The sequence below is a fragment of the Tachyglossus aculeatus genome, chromosome 4, assembly GCF_015852505.1.
Source record: "Tachyglossus aculeatus isolate mTacAcu1 chromosome 4, mTacAcu1.pri, whole genome shotgun sequence".
Classification (NCBI taxonomy): domain Eukaryota; kingdom Metazoa; phylum Chordata; class Mammalia; order Monotremata; family Tachyglossidae; genus Tachyglossus; species Tachyglossus aculeatus.
The window spans coordinates 97,490,485-97,504,634 of record NC_052069.1 but is presented as its reverse complement, the minus strand read 5'-3'; the positions used below and the strand labels follow the sequence as shown (position 1 = coordinate 97,504,634).

At 42.5% G+C, this 14,150-nt stretch overlaps 1 protein-coding gene and 1 pseudogene across 6 annotated transcripts in view; one reads left to right on the top strand and one right to left on the bottom strand.

Annotated features, from left to right (window-relative positions):
* Window positions 1-14,150, top strand: part of RALYL (RALY RNA binding protein like) — a 670,673-nt gene that overhangs the window by 105,523 nt on the left and 551,000 nt on the right. The gene's annotated exons all lie outside the window — the stretch shown is intronic.
* Window positions 1,417-2,406, bottom strand: LOC119927110 (annotated as a pseudogene).

The window sequence follows — 14,150 nt, the reverse complement described above, 5'->3', positions numbered from 1 at the left end:
ACCAAACATACTAACAAAATAAAATAAATAGAATAGATATGTACAAGTAAAATAAATAAATGAATAAATAGAGTAATAAATATGTACAAACATATATACATATATACAGGTGCTGTGGGGAAGGGAAGGAGGTAAGATGGGGGGATGGAGAGGGGGACAAGGGGGAGAGGAAGGAAGGGGCTCAGTCTGGGAAGCCCTCCTGGAGGAGGTGAGCTCTCAGTAGGGCCTTGAAGGGAGGAAGAGAGCTAGCTTGGCGGATGGGCAGAGAGAGGGCATTCCAGGCCCGGGGGAGGATGTGAGCCGGGGGTCGATGGCGGGACAGGCGAGAACGAGGTACGGTGAGGAGATTAGCGGCAGAGGAGTGGAGGGTGTGGGCAGGGCTGTAGAAGGAGAGAAGGGAGGTGAGGTAGGAGGGGGCGAGGTGATGGAGAGCCTTGAAACCAAGGGTGAGGAGTTTCTGCCTGATGCGCAGATTGATTGGTAGCCACTGGAGATTTTTGAGGATTTTCTCCTGCCTTCAAGACATCTCCATCTGGATGTCTGCCCGCCATCTAAAACTCAATATGTCCAAGACTGAACTTATTATCTTCCCTCCCAAACCCTGCCCTCTCCCTGACTTTCCCATCACTGTTGACAGCACTACCATTCTTCCCATCTCACAAGCCCGCAACCTTGGTGTCATCCTCGACTCCACTCTCTCATTCACCCCTCACATCCAATCTGTCACCAAAACCTGCCAGTCTCACCTCCGCAACATCACCAAGATCTGCCCTTTCCTCTCCATCCAAACCACTACCCTGCTGGTTCAATCTCTCATCCTATCTCGACTGGATTACTGCGTCAGCCTCCTCTCTGATCTCCCATCCTCCTGTCTCTCCCCACTTCAGTCTATACTTCACGTTGCTGCCCAGATCATCTTTGTGCAGAAACGCTCTGGGAATGTTACTCCCCTCCTCAAAAATCTCCAGTGGCTACCAATCAACCTACGCATCAGGTAAAAACTCCTCACTCTCGGCTTCAAGGCTCTCCATCACCTTGCCCCCTCCCACCTCACCTCCCTTCTTTCCTTCTACAGCCCAGCCCGCACCCTCCACTCCTCTGCCGCTAACCTCCTCACTGTGCCTTGTTCTCATTCATTCATTCAATCGTATTTATTGAGCACTTACTGTGTGCAGAGCACTGTACTAAGCACTTGGGAAGTACAAGTTGGCAACATGTAGAGACGGTCCCTACCCAACAGCGGGCTCACAGTCTAGAAGGGAATATATTGGGCGAAAATACAGGGCAAAACCTGATCAAACACATAGAGCTTCTGTCCCCCATTCAAGGAGGAAATACAAATCCATCTGAGTCTGAAGACTCTGGCCACACTCTGTCAGAACTCCTGTCTGTAGACAATCTCTGCAGACAATCGAGTCAGCGAGGCCTCAGGAAGCGCTCCTCAATCTCTTTGATTTTTGATGATATTGCTTTTGAGCGCTCAGTATGTTTGTCCTCCGACAGTTCTGTGCTCTCCATTACATTAGTCTCTGCCTCTCCTGGTTGGTCACTGTACAACACGGCAGAGGATCCAGCTTCATATTCCAAAATTTCAGGTAAGTTGCTCTCATCAGTTTTCTCCAATTTTTCAGCAGCCCACTTTTTTGCAGCTTCAGCAAGCTCTTTTTCACTGAGCCTGCTGGGTTTTTCCAAGACCTGCTGCCTCTTGGGTGCTTGTCTCTGGGACTCCGTGACATCCCCAACCTTTGAAGAAGGAGCTGTGGTAGAGCTTGAAGGCGATGTATCCCTTGATGTTTTTAACGACATTACAGAAGGCTTATCCTTATTTCTGCTATGCTGTGACTGGTGGAAAGAATAACTTTTGCTTCTTTCTGGAGAATAACTTCTATTGCTGACGCTGGAGCCAGATTTGCCATGAGGGAAGTCTTTTTGGCTTACGGGTGATTCCCTGAAGAAATGAGAGTCTCTTTTACGAGGAGACCGCTCTCTCGTGTAATGAGAAGAGTAGAAGTTTTTTCGTCTAAAGCCATCTCTGCCATCCCTGTAGTCAGATTGACGATGATCATCCCTTGGCCATCTATATCCAGAGTCATCGCCTCTGTGAGGTGGACCACTTCTTCAATTGTGAGAAAAACTGCGGCCTTCATCATAGTCTCGGTGATCGACATGGCCATAATCATATCTGCTGTAGCGGCTTTCACCAGGTCTGTCTAGGAGAGGTGGTTTCTTAGACACAGCATTAACTACTCTATGGTAGTCATCCACAGAGTGAGTTCGTGGAGCTAGTCACTCTCTTGGAAGTCTTTCATACTCATATCGTCCATCAGACCACATTTCATCTCGTCTGTATGCCATTGTGTCTCTTCAAGAATCAATTTTTAAATCTTCAAGGAGTTCCTGTCGGTCTGTCTGTGTGCACGTGCTCGCCTGCGCGTCGGGGTCTCCGGCGCGCGCGTCGGGGGCCCTCGACCACCCCCGGACAGCCCCGTGCGGGGCCCAATGCCTGCCAGGCCCCGACAGCCGGCACCCCTCACCCGGCGACAGCCTGCCAACAGCCCGCCGACAGTTCTCGCCTGTCCCGCCGTCGACCCCCAGCCTGCGTCCTCCCCCTGGCCTGGAATACCCTCCCTCCGCACATCCGCCAAGCTAGCTCTCTTCCTCCCTTCAAAGCCCTACTGAGAGCTCACCTCCTCCAGGAGGCCTTCCCAGACTGAGCCCCCTCCTTCCCCTCCCCTTCCTCCCCTCCCCATCCCCCCGCCTTACCTCCTTCCCCTCCCCACAGCACCTGTATATATGTTTGTACATATTTATTACTCTATTTATTTTACTTGTACATATTTACTGTTGTATTTATTTTATTTTGTTAATATGTTTTGTTTTGTTGTCTGTCTCCCCCTTCTAGAGTGTGAGCCCACTGTTGGGTAGGGCCCTTCTCTATATGTTGCCAACTTGTACTTCCCAAGCCCTTAGTACAGTGCTCTGCACACAGTAAGCGCTCAATAAATATGATTGAATGAATGAATAAGCCTCCTGTTGCCATTGTCAGAGTCAGAATCCTGGACTGGCCTGACCCAGTGGAGACAGTCCTTATGCCTATAACACAGTTGGTTCCTGAAATCTGCATTTCATGTTGAAATGTGACACAACCAATTTTCTCATTGGAATAAAGTTATAAATGGGAGATTGGTTCTTGAACCAATGGTGGAGATCTTATTTATAACAAATATACCAGGACTAAGCCCTCGTTTCCTCTTCGCCCACTCCCTTTTTCGTCACCCTTGTACATGGATCTGCTCCCTTTATTTATCCCTCCCTCAGCCCCACAGCACTTATGTACATATCAACAATTTACTTACTTATATTAATGTTTGTCTCCCCCTTTAGACTCTAAGCTCATTATGGGCAGGGAATGTGCCTACCAACTGTTATATCATTATCTTGTACTTTCCCAAGTGCTTCATACAGTGCTGTCCATACAGTAAGTGCTCTATAAGTGCATTGGATTGATTGATTGATTTCATTGGGTTCTCAGTAAATTATGAGTGAGGTACATAGCTACATAAACATATGCATATCTGTAATTTATTTATTTATATTAATGCCTGTCTCCTCCTCTAGCTTGTGAGTTCACTGTGGATGGGGAATATGTCTCTTTCCTGTTATATTGTACTCTCCCAAGTGCGCAGTACAGTGCTCTGCACAAAGCAGGCTCTCAATAAATATGATTGAATGAATGACTGACTGAATAAATATTCATATTGAGTCAGAGGGATTCCACAATAGGATAGCTGACATTTATTTCTTTGAAGTAAAATACACATTTTGATCCTCCCTGATGACTTTACCTCAATAGCCCCCTTACCCTCCGACCTCTCCTGCTCTTTCTCCATCATCCTCTTTAAACTGTCTCTTAACATTGTGTAGTTTAAAGTCAGTTTCTTGTCTGACCCCCTAACCACATTGTGTGTTCCTCAGAGCTAGTGGCCATCTCCCATAAAGGAGTTTACTGTTGTGACTTGCCAGTCTATGACTCCCACTAGACATGAAAGACTTTTTTTTAATGGCATTTATTAAGCGCTTACTATGTGCAAAGCACTGTTCTAAGTGCTGGGGAGGTTACAAGGTGATCAGGTTGTCCTACGTGGGTCTCACAGTTTAGTCCCCATTTTACAGATGAGGTAACTGAGGCACAGAGAAGTGAAGTGACTTACCCAAAGTCACACAGCTGACAAGTGGCGGAGCCAGGATTTGAACCCACAACTTCCGACTCCCAAGCCCAGGCTCTTTCCAATGAGCCACACTGCTTCTACTTGCGTTAAACCTTTGTGATTTGGATTCTTCCAGTAAAAACTTTGGTTTACAATCAGTCCCTTCCGTCCCTTCCTCTGATTTGTTTCCACAGGTGGGATCTGACTGTTGGACAAATCTGTTTGTTGAGTGCTTACTATTGCCTGGACTAGAACTGATTAGTGTGAAAACATGCTTGTTGAATCCCCCATGCCAGTGATGCTCTCTTCTGGTTCTGAACCCTGGCGGGGGTGGGCCAGCACCCACTGTATCTTGCTTTTCATGTCAGCAAACACTCTTTCCCAGGTCTTCTGTCTACCATTCCCCTGCTTTTTTCCTTAGCTAAAGCAAAAGATCTGGAAAGAGGGATACCAGAGCTGCAGGAGAGGTGGCAACTCTGCCCCTGATTGCCTGCAAATATCCCTAAAAAAACCCAGTCAGGGACATGATCAACCCTGCTTCCTCACCCAACCCTGTTACCTCTTTGCTATGACTGTCAGAATCTTTCAGAACTTCACATAACATGAAAATCGCTGTCCGTAAAGTTGGATTAGCTTTGTGGTACCTAATTAAATCAAAACTGATGTGTTGTAAAGCCGAATCAGGCTGTAAATTTAAAAACCTAAGTGTTCCTAATAATTCAAAATATCTGGATTTGAGAACTGCCTGCAATTGCATTGATTATATTCTTAAGATCTTATTTTCACCTACTTAGTGTTCACACATCGAACCAGACACCTCTGTGCTGTATAATTCCTTGTTAGTGTGAAACAAAAATGTGTTGTGGGAACCCTCCTGGCAAACTTTATCTCCTTTTCAACTTTTACATTGTAATTTCAGTAATAGTCATTATCACCATGCTCAAAAATCTAACAGATTTAGATAGTTACCCATAGGTACCATTTAAAGAGAAACAGTACTTTCCTTCACTATAACACCCCATTCATCTTTAACTCTTTCTGGTTTTTTTTCCTGTTCCAAGCTCTTTAGTTGGATGCCTCCATCCTTTGCCATACATAACTATTTCCCAGTCTTCACTGTGTTAATAATCATATATATGTGAAGCAAGAAGTTAGAAGTTGTGAGGTCTAGTGGCCATGTGGTGTAGTGGAAAGGGCCCAGGCCTGGGACTCAGGAGTCCTGAATTCTAATCCCAGCTCTGCCACTTGCCTGGTGTGAGACCTTGGGCAAGTCACTTAACTTCTTTGTACCTCATATTCCTCAGCACTTGTGTATATATCTGTAATTTTATTTATCCCTTTGCTCTTCCCCCCGTCCAGCTCCAAAGCACTTATGTACATATCTGTAATTTTGTTTATTTGTACTAATGTCTGTCTCCCCTACTCTAAACTATGAGCTCGTTGTGGGCAGTTAGGGTCACTGTTTATTGTTCTACAGTACTTTCTCAAGCACTTAGTACTGTGCTCTGGTCATAGTAAATGCTCAATAAATACAATTGAATGAATGAATGAATCTGTATAAAATGGAGATGGAATACCTGTTCTCCCTCCTGCTTAGATTGTGAGCCCTTTGTGGGACAAGGACTGTGTCCTATCCACTTATATCTTCTTAGCCCAGCCCTTGGCATATATAGTAAGCACTAAAATTCATTCATTCAGTTGTATGTATTGAGTGCTTACTGTGTGCAGAGCACTGTACTAAGTGCTTGTACTAAAATCAAACCACAATTATTATTATAAGCAACTATGTATCCTCTTACTCAAAATCTCTTCCAGCTTTCCAAAATAAAGCAATGAGACTGGATCCAATAGCCTGAAAACAACATCACAGACCTCCAGTCCTAATTTTTTCCCCTCATCTTTTCTCTTTAAGATAATAAAGCTGTGCAGATCATTACACTGCATGCTATCAACCTGATTTTTAAAGCTTGATTAATGATTTTTTTTCCAGTATTTCACCAGGTATAGAAATGCAATCAGTGAGTTGTAATTTTGGGAAAAGAGTAACTTAGGAAATTGGTGATTCTAATAAGGAAGCATGTGTCAGTACTAGTAATGTTATTTATTGAGTGTCCACTGAGTGCACTGGATTACATTAAAGGACACGCAACAGAAACACAAAGTGTGTTTCCTATCTGCAAGAGCTCAAACACCCTAACAGTGTATAAGTGTTAAGACCAAGTGAAAATTTAGGTACTGTCACAATCAATCATTCAATGAGTCATATTTATTGAGTGCTTCACTGTGTGCAGAGCACTGTACCAAGCACTTGGGGGAGTACAATTATAACAGTTGGTGGACATTTTTTCTGACCATAATGAGTTTGCAGTCCAATGGGGGATACAGACGTTAATATAAATAAATTAATTACAGATATGTAAATAAGTGCTGTGGGATTGAGGGAGGGGTGAATAAAGGATGCAAATCCAAGTTCAAAGGTGATACAGAAAAAAGAGGGAGAAGAGGAAATGAGGTGTCTGTGGCTTATTTGGGGAAGGCCTCTTGGAGGAGGAATGCTTTTAATAAGGCTTTGAAGGTGGGGAGAGTGATCATCTGTCCTATACGAGTTGGAAGGAGAGTAAGTTAATTCCATCACAATGTAGCTTATGCAGATACTGTGGTATGAGGTCACAAAGGAGCTAGATGAAATGTTTGCAGATTTATGGCAAATAAGGCAGAAATTAGAAGATCCAAATTAAACCAAGCTCATTGCTGTCATCTGTTATCGTAAGGTCCTTGAGAACAGGAACAGTAATTACTACTTTTAAAATTTCTCCTACTGCATAATCCATTGCTGTGCATGGGAAGGATAATCATGGAAAAGAAAGCAACGCTCTTATCAGTGACTGAGAAGAGGTCTTGGGAATATTGGAATCGGAAAGTGTGATTAAGATAGGAGGGTATTTTAACTTCCAAAATGATGGGGGAAGGGACATTTCAACCTTTACTAGCTGAAAATTTTCAAAGGGAAGGAAAGCTCTTTGAGGAGCAACAGCATCCTGCAATATGCATCTCTGATGGGCCCACTCTGAAGGATGGGACTATGTCCTCTCACATGGGATAAAATGAAAGATAGCGGTGCAGTCTAGTTATTGTAGTTCTCAGCTTTTTTCTCAATTAGCCCTATAATTCAAGCAGAAGTTTTTTGTTTTGTTCTTTGAATCCACAAATCAGCAAAGTCCCATGATTAAATCTCCAAATGTATCTACTGGACTTCTAAAGAATACCACTTTCTATTTATTGCTTGTTTGAATGTGAAATAGGAAAACCGTAAGCACGTATTTACACAAATGCTAACAGAGGGAAATATCTACCTCTTCCTATTAAGATTACATTTTCTCCAAGAAGTCTTCCCCGATTAAGCCCTTTTTTCCCCTACTCCGTCTCTCTTCTTCGTTAACTATGGACTAGGATCTCTACCCTTTTAGCACTTGTTATTCACCCCATCTTCAGCCCTGACCAATTATGTACATATCATTTTTTTTTTGTATTAATGTCTGTTCCCTCCTCTAGGACTGTGAGCTCCTTGTGGTCAGGGAATTCATTCACTCATTCATTCATTCAGTCGTATTTATTGAACACTCCTTGTGTGCAGAGCACTATACTAAGTGCTTGGAGAGTACAATTCGGCAACAAAGACAATCCCTACCTAGCAAAGGGTATCAGGGGAAGGTAGGTAAACCTGTCCCTTTGTTCCTGTGCCATATAGTTTTTCCCCTTTTCTTCCCTGAAATTACCTTGTAAACTTTCAACCAGTTTTGGAGACTTTCTATAGCACACCACCACAACCACCATCCATTTCTACCATTTATTGAGTGACTTCTGGGAATTTCCTGGGAAGCAGCGTAGCCTACTGGACAGATCATGGGCCTGCGAGTCACAGGACCTGAGTTTCAGTCTCGGCTCTGCCACTTGTCAATGCTGTGACCTTGGGCAAGTCATCTAACTGCTCTGTGCCTCAATGACCTTATCTGAAACATGGGGATCAAGACTGTGAGCCCCCACATGGAACCGCGGGACTGTGTCCAACCCGATTTGGCTGTATCCACCCCAGGGCTTCTTATAGTACCTGGTTCATAGCAAGCACTTAACAAACACCATTATTATTATGTGCCAGGCACATAAGATTAAGATTTTGAGCCCTATGTGGGGCAGGAACTGTGTCCAATATGATACACATATTGGAACGTAAAAAGCACTTATCAAATGCCATTAAAATAAAGTGGTAGAGCTGGGATTAGAACCCAGACTCATGGTCTCTCCACTAGGCCATGCTGTTTCACAAATGGAAGATAGACAGGTTCATGTGTGTATCACCTCAGTTGTATTATTCATTCATTCATCAGATTTATTGAACAGTTATTGTGTGCAGAGCACTCTACTAAGTGCTTGGAAAGTACAATACAGCAATAAAGAGAGACAATCCCTGCCCACTATGGGCTTACAGTCTAGTGGGGTGAGAGAGATATCAAAACAAGTAAACAGGCGTCAAGTGTTTGGTTCCCTGCTCTCCACAGAGTAAGTGCTCAGTAAGATTGATGATCTTATGAAAAGCTGTCATCTACCACTTCTGAAAGAACTAACATAGGATAGCTGAGAAAAAGAGATTGGTATCAACAAATTACTCCCATTAGAACAGTTGACATTGAATATAACATATTTACTATGTGAAAAGAGGCTGTTTTGTATTTTATTCATTGTTGCTAGAGGAATCAATATAAAAGGAATTTTCAGCATGGAAAACTTTAAAGGATGTATTTGCTTCATCCACTGATTTTTAAAGGGTCTTCTTTCAAACAAAGCTAAGTAAAGACCGTTCATTTCTATGAATTCTCCTTTTACATTAAATAGCATTTTATAAAAATGAGGTGATTTATTCAAGCTTACAGCAATCAGCTGCTCAATTGGACAAAGTTGAGTGTTGGAAATTTGTTGGTCACTCATGTAGACTGATTAAGAGTCAAGTAGCTGTGGGAGTCCATTTACTCATTTCTTCAAGTCCCCCCCCCCCCCCCCCCCCCCCAATATTTAAACTGGGAGCACAGCCATTGCTGGACTGCCCTAGCCTAGAAGAAGATTGTTACTCACAAATAAATGATTTGTTCTTAGTGGAAAGGTCACCATGAATATTGATTTTTGAAATAAATCTATCAGTGGTATTTATTGAATGCTTACTACATGTAGTACTGCACTGTACTAAGTGCTTGGGAAAATACAATACAACGGAGTTGGTAGACATACTCTCTGCCCACAAGGAGTTTATAGTCTAGAGGAGTAGACAGACATTAAAATAAATTACAGATGTGTACATAAGTGTTGTGGGGCCAAGGGAGAAGTGTGAATATCAGGGGCTTAGTGGGTACAGATCCAAGTGCATATGTGACACAGAAGGGTGAGGGAGTAGGGGAAGCGAGGACTTAGGAAGGGCGTCTTGAAGGAGTAAGACTTTGAAGGCGGGCAGAGTGGTGGCCTGTCATATATGAAAGTGGGAGACACTTTAAGGCCAGAGGGAGGATGTAGGCAAGGGGTTGATGACAAGATAAATGAGACTGAGGTGAAGTGAGTGGTCGGCTTTGGAGGAGAAATGAAAATTATGGCCTGCCTTGATGATAAGTAGCATTTAAAATCTCAGTTTTTTATTAAGAAACGACTCATGGCCCAGTGCCAGAGCAGCTGGCATTATTGCTTCTAACTAATTAGCTGATATGCAGATAATATGGAATAATTTGCATCTGTAATGTTTCTCCCTATGTGAAATAAATATTCTGGGGATTTCTTCCATATTATAAAGACTTAAGCTGCAATTTTTCATTAATTCAGAATCAAACTGGAGGGATTTTAAGGATCATTTTGCTCACCCCGTCTCCAGGCTTTCCCTAACTGCTGCTGTATTTATAGATGCCTGAAAGGAGATTTCATGAACCCTCTCCCCCTCTTAGTAACATAGTCAAGATTTAACCATCCTCGCTGACTAGAAGTTCTTCTCACATCTCTCCAAAATCCTTTGTACTTCCATGGTTGATTGATCAAGTATTTATTGATCTCTCACTGTGCAGTGACTTGTGAGGTTCTTGGGAAGTTATGTAGAAATGAATTCAGTAAAGTCCCTGTCTTCTAGGAACTAACAGAATTATGATGAGCGAGATATGCAGAATATAAGGGAAGCAGCCTGGCCTAGTAGAGCATAGGCCTAGAAGTCAGGGGACTTGGGTTCCAATCCTGGCTCTGCCACTTCTCTGCTGTGTGACCTTTGTCAAGTCACTTCCCTTTCTGCAGTTCAGTTACTGCATCTGTAGAATGTGAGGCTGTGACTGTGAGACTGTGAGGCTTCCGTGGGAAGGGACTGTACCCACCTGATTAGGTTATATCTACCCCTGCGCTAATAGAGTGCCTGACACATAGTAAGCACTTAGCACATACTACAGTTGAAATTTAAAACCCAACAATAAGCTCTCCACACTGGGAACCAGTTTAAATTTTCACATTATTCTTATCTTGCAGGTGTTTCCCACTTTGGAAATGGTCTTCTCCTTTCATTATTCTTTATATAATATCTTTCATAAACTTAAAGCACATAAAAGAGTCAGTCGACTGTATTTTTTGAGTGCCTTCTCTTGCAGAGTATTTTCTAAAGTATTTGGAGAGTACAATTGAGGCAGAAAACACAAACTCTGCCCTCAGGGAGGTTACAGATCTCCAGGAGACTTGCAGACATTGGAGATGGAGTTGTGCATGAAAAGGACTTAAATAGTAAAAGATGTAGATCAGTATGTGCCTCCCAAAGAGCTACCAATGCCTGTGAGTGCATGAATGCTGACTGGTGCCAAAATGCTTATGTTCTAATTGAGAAGCTAGGATCTGGAAAGAAGAAAACAATCAGGGAAAGATGCTCCTTCAGGTTTCTTTTTTCCACAGGTATATTGCTTCCTGTTTATGAAGAGACAGATAAAAGGATTAGCTGCAAGTTGAATGGTATTATGTTATTTTTGAAAACGTGAAAAATTTCAAGCTGGGGTGTTTGAGGATGAGTGACTCCAGGAGCAACGTGAAAGGTGGATCTTATACATTTTTGTTTACATGTTAGTAAAAACAAGAGAGTAAAACTAGATTTCTTCTGATAGGATTATTATTCAATCCTGCCCACCTCAGGATGTTTCTGCTTAACTAACTAAAGTGGGGCACTCCCTTGGCTCTAATTGGAATTTACATTTCTGAACTCATCAACCCAGAAATGTGTTTCTCTGGTGCCTGCAGTGGGGCTTCTGGTACGTGCTGGCCCTTCCAACAGACTCCTGGTCTAGGACCATCTTCTGTCCTTTTTCTGTTGTGCAGAAGTCAGTTGTGGTCAGGAATTTCTCATTTCTGTTGTACTTTAAGAGAGTGAGTAAGAGGAAAAGGTGTGGCAGAGAAGAGTGCAGAGGAGGTTCAGTGAATGAGCAGTCACTGGGGACCAAGCTCACAAATGGGAAGGAAGGACAAGGATTGAGGTGCTACCAAAAAGCACATTTAATAATACTAATAATAATGTTGTTATTAAGCACTTACTATGTGCCAAGCACATTTGGCTGGCAAAGAATGTTGTTGTACTCTCTCAAGCTCTTAGTACAGTGGTTTGCAAAGAGTAAGTGCTCAATAAATACGATTGAATTAATGACTGAATGAATGAAAGGAATGAGAATAGTAGGGGCCACTGAAAAGTGATACACTGTTTTCCCATAATAGTAATTATGGTGTCTGTTAAGTACTTAATCTGTGTCAAGCACTGTCCTAAGCACTTTGGAAAATAAAAGTTAATCAGGTTGGACAAAGTCCCTGTCCTATGCTTTCCCTGCCCATTTTTGGTTAGATCACTGTTAGGTAGGTAAGGACTGGCAAGCACAGACCACTGACGGGCCATTTGGAATATTTTTGGGAGCTGTATCCGATCCAGCTAAAGCCTTACTCCCAAAAGTAGTGCACTGAATTTTGCAGCCCTAAACATTACTCCCGTTTTCTTGCATGCTCGGTGGACAGTTACTTAGAATATGAGCCCCACATGGGATAGGGACTGTGCCCAACCTACATAACTTATATCTACCCCAGTGCTTAGAACAATGTTTGACCCATAGTAAGCACTTAACAAATACCATAAAAAGGAGCAGAAAAAGAAAATGTTTGGGGCCAAAACATACCACATTAATTCAGTGTAAATGTAGCTTAAATTCTGTCCTTTCCAAATGATTCAGGGCCTCACTGCTTCATCAGTACAAAGCAGAAGAATTGTCATTTTTCACTTCCCTAAGTCAGAGAAAAGCTAGGTGTTAGTAGTGCGTGACAGTGAGGTGGAAAAACACCAATGTTATTTGAAGACTATCCAAAATAGGGCAAGCCTCTGGTGAGCTCTTTGATAAAGTGGCATCTTAGAAACTTCCAGCCTAGAGAGGGATTAACAGAGCCAGTGAAAACACTGAACAGGCCAAAATAATGTGCTCAGGCAATGAGTAAGTGCCAACAAATAGGCCATTAAAGCAATCCACCACCAAGTGGGATAAAAAAATGAGTGTTGGAAGGAAATTCAGAAGGCATCTGTAAAGGGAAAAAAAGAAAATTAAACTTTAAAAGTGATTGATTGAGGTAATTTGGGGGGTGGGGGGTGAACCCTTGACTGTGACTTCCAGCCAGGAATGTTAAGGCCCCATGAATGATCTTACCTTTCTTTATTGGTAAGCCTAAAAAGGAGGTGAGAGTAACTGGTCTTCCCCTTCTGAGGTCAGTTTTTAAAAAAATTAGCAATTGTAGCAGGTGCTTGGGTCAGATACAAACCCTGAAGATTTCTCCCTGTGCCCAAAAATAATTTCACATTTTCATTAAAACAAGTTTTTCAAGGGCTCCTCTTGGAGTTGTCATATAGTGTTAATATACAATGAATAGTCATTATGCCAGCATCAGTCTGGCAGATATTTCACTTCCTAAAATTACTGTGTACTGAAATACCTGGCTTGTCGCATTGAAAACTTAATTACACATGTCAACAACAATCACTTTTAAGTGTGATAATTACAGGGAGAAAAATGGCTACTCTTCCCAAATATGTGCTTCTAAAATGATGCCTTCTAAGTTGTTGAGTGATGATCATAATGATATTTGTTAAGCACTTACTATGTGCCAAGTACTGTACTAAGCTCTGGGGCAGACACAAAATAATCAGGTTAGACACAACTCATGGGGTTTACAGTCTAAAAATGAGGGAGAACATGTTTTTAATACCCATTTTGCAGATGAGGAAACTGAGGCACAGAGAAGTTAAGTGACTTGCCAAGGTTACAGAGCAGGTTAATGGAGAAGCTTGGATTAGAGGATTGGGATCCTCTGACTCCCAAGCCAGTGCTCTTTTCACTGGGCCATGCTACTTCTCAAGGGAAATTAACTTCTCTGGCTCCATTTTAGGTTCCTTGCACTGCTGGACAAGATCCCAATCCAGGGAGGTTTCTGAGCACACTGACCATACATAAGATCCTCTTCTAATAGCATGGAGTGGGGATAAGGTAGGCAGTGAAGATCTTCCTAAGATTTTTTTCACGGTATCTGTTAAGCATTTACTATGTGCAAGGCACTGTATTGAGCACTGGGATAGATACAAGCTAATCAGGCTTGGACACAGTCCATGTCCTACTTGGGGCTCAGAGTATCAATCCCAATTTTGCAGATAAGGAAACTGAGGCACAAAGAAGTTAACTGACTTGCCCAAAATCAAACAGCAGACAGATGGTGGATCCAAGATTAGAACCCAGGTCTTTCGGACTCCCAGGTCTGTGCTGTATCCACTAGCTCATGTTGCTTCCCAGCACCTGTCAAATATTTGACAGAAAAAAAGTAATTGACAGAAAATATTTTCGGTCAAAATATTAAAATATTCCCATTTCT